General features: G+C 42.1%; 1 protein-coding gene across 6 annotated transcripts in view; it reads right to left on the bottom strand.

Moving 5' to 3' along the window:
* The window catches only part of LOC109855081 (C-terminal-binding protein), a 25,050-nt gene that overhangs the window by 9,970 nt on the left and 9,470 nt on the right, over positions 1–5,610 (bottom strand). The gene's annotated exons all lie outside the window — the stretch shown is intronic.

The raw sequence follows: 5,610 nt of genomic DNA, 5'->3' as shown, positions 1-5,610 counted from the left end.
TTTCTTATTTCTCTTGTCTCGTGTCTTTGAAGTCCATTACATTCGCCTCTCTCAGTCTTCTTAGCTTCGTTGCGCTCCCTTATTTTCGCTAACTGTAACTTTTTAATAATTCCCGAGAAGAAAGCTCTATAACCTTATCAGTTTTAATACTGTTGTACTGCTTAACAGTTTTATTATTCTTACGCTTTCGGTATAGTTTTATTGCATCCGCTTTTTAGCTTTCGCTTTAACCTAAACTTTTATCGTCCTTAGTTTGAACTTTATAATTTTAGTTTGAGCTTTAGCTCGCGTGTGTACTTTGTTAACTTCTCAATGTAACGGTAACTTGACGATGTCGCGATTGTACGAAGTTTTCGCTTACAGGTTGTTTCAAATTTCAAGTTCAATCGCAAAAATACAAAAGTTCTCCCGAGTATAGTTAAGAAAAAAAAAAAAGTAAAAAATTGAAAAATAAAAAAACATAAGACCAAGAATGAGATTATGTCCAAGCGCGCACACGCGTTACGTGTGTGTGTGTGTGTACACACGCAAAGTGGCGTGCGTAATCGAAAATGTAGTCCTGCGTAAGGAAGGTTGTGTGGAAAACGAGATCGCGCTGTGTGCTTGTCTCAGCGAAAGCGAGCGGCGAGGACGCGACACCAACGCTACAGACTCTGCCGAGGCAAGCACTTTGACTTGGGCACATGTTGTGCCAACTCAGCGAAAACGTAAGCTAGTATCATCGAAAGCGGGAGAAGGGGAGAGGAGAAGGAGGGGATCGAGCACAGGCGAGATTAAGCCCTTGTTCGACAGCTGGTAGCGTATATCACGCGTTATACGCGCCGCTTAACAGCGAAATCATCGGCGCGTCGAGGAAATACGCTGCGGAAAGAAGATCGTGCGATTACCTTTGGTGTGGCAAAGTGTGTATAGTTGGAGAATCGTAATTTTACAATAATAAATTTCTCGATGAATTTGCCAGATATATAGACGCAATGTCAAGTAAATTGTAATACTTGTCCCAATTGCAATTTTTTGAGTCACAAATTTAGGTTTGTTTTACATCGTTTTAGTTAATTACATGCATCTCCCACGTGTAACTTCGAACTGTAAAAAAATGCACACATTTTTTTTTTTTTTTTTTGACAGCAGCTGAAGCTACATGAAGCAAGCTGCAAAAAAAAATTAAAAGTTCTTCTTCATCGTTATTATCGCGTGCACTTATCTTTTTCTTTTGCGATATGTCATATATATATATATATATATATATATATATATATATATATAAACGTCGTGCGCGTTTCCTTCATACCTCAGATTAGTAAATAAAAGATATATCGATCTTTTAAAGGGGAACGTTTCCCAACCGAGTGGTATTAATCTTAAACTCCTCTCGGTTTAATTTCGCTATGCAACAGAGTCCTTCGATTTGGAGAAACAAAAACGGACAGATCAGTGCTCAGGACGGAGGGAAAGAGAGAGAGAGAGAGACGAGAGAAGAACAAAGGCAGAAACGGAGAGAAAGAGAGGGTGAATGGAGTTACGAACAGGATGGGCCGCTATGAGGGCGAAGTTATCCAATTATTGTCTAACCTGGGAGCAACTTTACTTGGCGGAGAAACCGTGGGTGGCGGAGTAGAGAGGAAGGGGGAGAGGAAAAGCTCGGTCCTGCCGGGTCTCTCCCTCCTCCCCACATCTCCACAATCGAGCCACGATAAAATAAAGTTTGTTTCAAAACTTGCCGTTCTCTCGTAGAAGGAAAGAGAAAGACAGAGAGAGAGAGAGAGAGAGAGAGAAGAGTGACTTGGTTTTTGTTGGTGACACGTGAAATTCAAACGACTTGACGCTTCTCGACAATAATAATTGAAGCGAATTGTTTTTTCATGCGAGTCAGGTGTGTGACACGAACGGAGGCACGAAGGGGATTCTTCTTTGCTTCTTCCATCGACTATTCAAAATTAATTTGCGAAAATTCCCAAGTTTTTCACAACGATAGTTTACAAAAGTTTCTAAACTCTTAGAAATTACTTGCAAAGATTGTCGAGTTCTCATTAAACAAATAACAGTAAACTCTTAGGATTGTTTGGTTTTGTTTTTAAAAAAAGCTTGATAGTTTTGCTTGTTATTGCACTTTTTTGTCTCTCAAAGACAACGCTCTCTCAAGAAGCAGTTCACAAATCAAAACTCGCGTGAAAAATATTCTTACTCGCGAAAAACTAGTTTGTATTCTAAACGCATCGGTCTCAAACTCATCGCAAAAGAGCGTTTCGCGGAAAGCGCGATGTATTATGTTTCCGCGTGCTGCCTTTTTTTTTTTTACAGACCGATTTTTCTGACAGAAAGAATAAAGGAAGGTGAGAAGAAAAAAAGCGCGAGAGGGATAAGGAAGTCGTCCAATTATGACTACGAGTATTGGTGTCGGTAGTTCGGCCATTCTCGTTCTCTCATGAAGGAGGCAAAAGGGGTTGTTGCTCTCCGCGCGCGCTGTACCTTCCGTCTCACAGCGAACACAAGGAGGGATGACGGAGGGGAGAAGAGAGGCGACTACTTAAAGTTGGCGGAAAGTTCGGTTCGGCAGCAAAGTTAACTCAGTTAAGTTCTCCTCTCCTAAAGCGAAACTTTGCTGCTTCTCTCCAACACCCCTTCCTTCCCCTCTATCCCTTCTCGTTATGCCGCTGCCCCTTCCACTCCTCCTTCACTTCGTTTCTCTCTCTCTCTCTCTTGCACCCTTCGTTCCTTTCCCAAACGACGAGCGGTTTCTCCTCGACATTCCACCTCTTTGTCCAAAGGAGTTAATAGTATGTTTTGGGGATTATCGTTTTTTTTCTCGCATCCGCAACTTTTGGTGTACTCTTTCCATGAGAGATTAAGGGTTCTTCCATCATCTCGGGACCCCGGTTCCTACGGGTAAGAACTTGCTCTTTTCTGCGGAGGACCAATCTGCCGTATGAGAAATTCACGCGATTATCGTTCGAGACAAATTCTTTCGGATCGTTTTTTCTTTCACACAACGCGCTTGATTACGTAAGCGCTTATTATTTTACGCAAGTGCAAGCAAGTGTGCGCAGCTTGTGATAAAATCCTTCCAGAGATCCGAAGATTTAAAAGATACACAAAGTATATATATATATATAAGCGAATTACGACGAAGCAATGGTCTGACACGCAGGTTATTATAGATCTGTTAAACTCCGCGAGTGCAGTTTATCGGCCTTGAGACTGCATTTCTTGCCGTGCCTTTGCATGCGTCGACACATATGCAAAGCACGTGGCAAACGTGGCGGACTCTGTCCCTTTTCTCCCTTCTCTTTTCTTCTCTCTCTCTCTCTCTTTCTCTCTCCTTTACTTTCTTGTAAACATACAGATCAACGTAAAGTGCACACACAGTACCGGGCTTTTAAGTTAATTGGCTTTACTTAATAACTCATTACGATCGATTTTGCGAAGAATTTCTCAGCGAATTAACACGTCAACGCGTAACTTCGACTGCCTCACGACGGGCGCGACTGATCGTTGCTTATTTAAATAATAATTCGCGCGTCAAATCGCGATTTACATCGCGTAGTCTTTCCAATAGAAAACTCGCGCGCAATAAAATCGATTCTTCAGAAAAAAAACCGATCTTACGCAAACAACTGTTGTAATTTGACAAAACAGAAAAAAAAGACCAGAGAATAAATTTAAATTTATTCGCGATAGCGCCTGCTAATTTTCATAATAATGTCATGTATTATATTTCGTAAGATTTACATTTCCGGTCGCGAAGAATAGAGAATCGCGCGCGAATTATTATGAAAATTAGATTTTACGGCAGTCGCATTCCTGGAGACGCATTACGTGACTTAATTACAGACAGAAGGCTTTGGACGAATAGATATATGTGTCGCTACACGAAGCTAGCTTTTTCCTTGTTCTCTTTTTTTTTCTTCTCTTGACAAATGTTATCATTTACTACATGATAGTCTTCGGAACTGAACCCTATGGCGAGTAAACTTCCGCATGAGGAAAATGCTTACGTGCACGAATAAGTGACATTTGTAGTGAATTTGACACGCTCTGTTACGATTTCTTTTTGTGAGTAAAAAGAGACATGAATCGGAAGAAATTGTAAAAATGTTACAGAAAAAATGTCAATACATAACGTGAAAAAATTGTAAAATAATTTTTGGAGAGAAAAATAGGATTTATGTAACTTTCTAGCTTTATTTTATTTATTTATTTTTTTTTGCGTTATATTATTTCGTTTCAATCTCTCTTAAAATAAGGCAAACGTTGAGACGGCTCCGATTTACAATAGCGATCTTGAGAATTAAATATCATCACGTGCCGAAGAAAGAAACAATGCAAGTCGGTTGACGGAAATGCACCAACTGCCTCGCGCTATTCATTCGCAGAGAAAGCGCGACGAGTGTATCGACCTTGTTAAGTTTCAAAGTTTTACACACACACACGTACGGTAATACAGAGTTCGCATCCCGATAATCTCGCGTTTCCCGCAAAAATCTAAATCAGAATTTTGCGCGTTTACGAACTTTGTCGTTGACATTTCTTCTTCCAGCAAAAAGATGTCTCTCACGAGACAAACGTTTGCACAAAATAATTTTCTATTTATCGTGACACCTAACATCTAAAGTTGTTTGTTTATAAATTTGAGGTGAATCTGTACGCACACGTCGGCATGAAAAATGAATGAAACGATGTTTTTAATTGCTCAAAGCTCTCATTCTCTGTGCAACGAGAAAAGCGAGCGAGAATGGATTAGGAACAAATATTTGTTTCCCGGCTATAAAGGAAGCTTTTTTTTGTCAGGTGCGGAAACTTTTTTACATCCAAAGTTAGGCGCGCCAGACTAAGGTTACACGCGTGTTCCGTACGAAAGTCGTGAATACTGCGGAGAGAAAATTCGTCGATTTGACATGCGCGCGAATTTTCTGTTACGACGCTGTATTCACGAATTTCTTACGCAAGTCGCGAATACGCGTATAGTCCGACGCTAATTTAATGCCTTCCGAACACCTTGCATACATATGTGTGTGTATGTGAGTATACAAGGTATATAAATATGTACACATCTACGCCACAAGAAATCGCGCATATACACACCAGCCGTAACTACGGGTTAGTACAAGTGCGTAAAGCGCGAACGGCTGGCCTGAGTAGTTTCACGGAGAGTTTAGTTCCTCCTGGTCGCAGTGTGCCGAGAGATACGGCATCTTGACTCCTAGTAGAGTAGCAGTAGCGTTGGGAGAGTAAGTAAAAGGGAGGAGGGGGAGAGTGAGTTGAGAGAGAGAATGAGAGAGTGAGAAGGGGAGGAGGTGGGAGACTGGCACAAGCAATGGCCGCGAGACCCGATCGATGTCTCGGCAACTTCCCCTCTTGCCGCTCGACACGACACGTTCCCCTCCCCTCCTCTTCTCCCGATTCCCCCTGTGCCATCTCCTCCATCACAACTCGCCTCATCCCGCTCTCGTCAGCAGCGTCTCCTTCCTCTCCCGCTGCGCGACTCCGCCGAGCATTACCTACCCCCTCCCACCCTCCCTCTTTTCGCCGGACTAAATCGCGGAGAACCGCTCTTTCCAACGCCGCTCACTCACTCTCCGTGTCTGTTTACAATGGCGATGCGCTACTCCC

This window comes from Pseudomyrmex gracilis, unplaced genomic scaffold, assembly GCF_002006095.1.
Source record: "Pseudomyrmex gracilis isolate BER0280 unplaced genomic scaffold, ASM200609v1 scaffold_80, whole genome shotgun sequence".
Taxonomy (NCBI): Eukaryota; Metazoa; Arthropoda; class Insecta; order Hymenoptera; family Formicidae; genus Pseudomyrmex; species Pseudomyrmex gracilis.
Note: the sequence above shows the minus strand (reverse complement) of the source record. Positions and strands in the feature narration are given on the sequence as shown.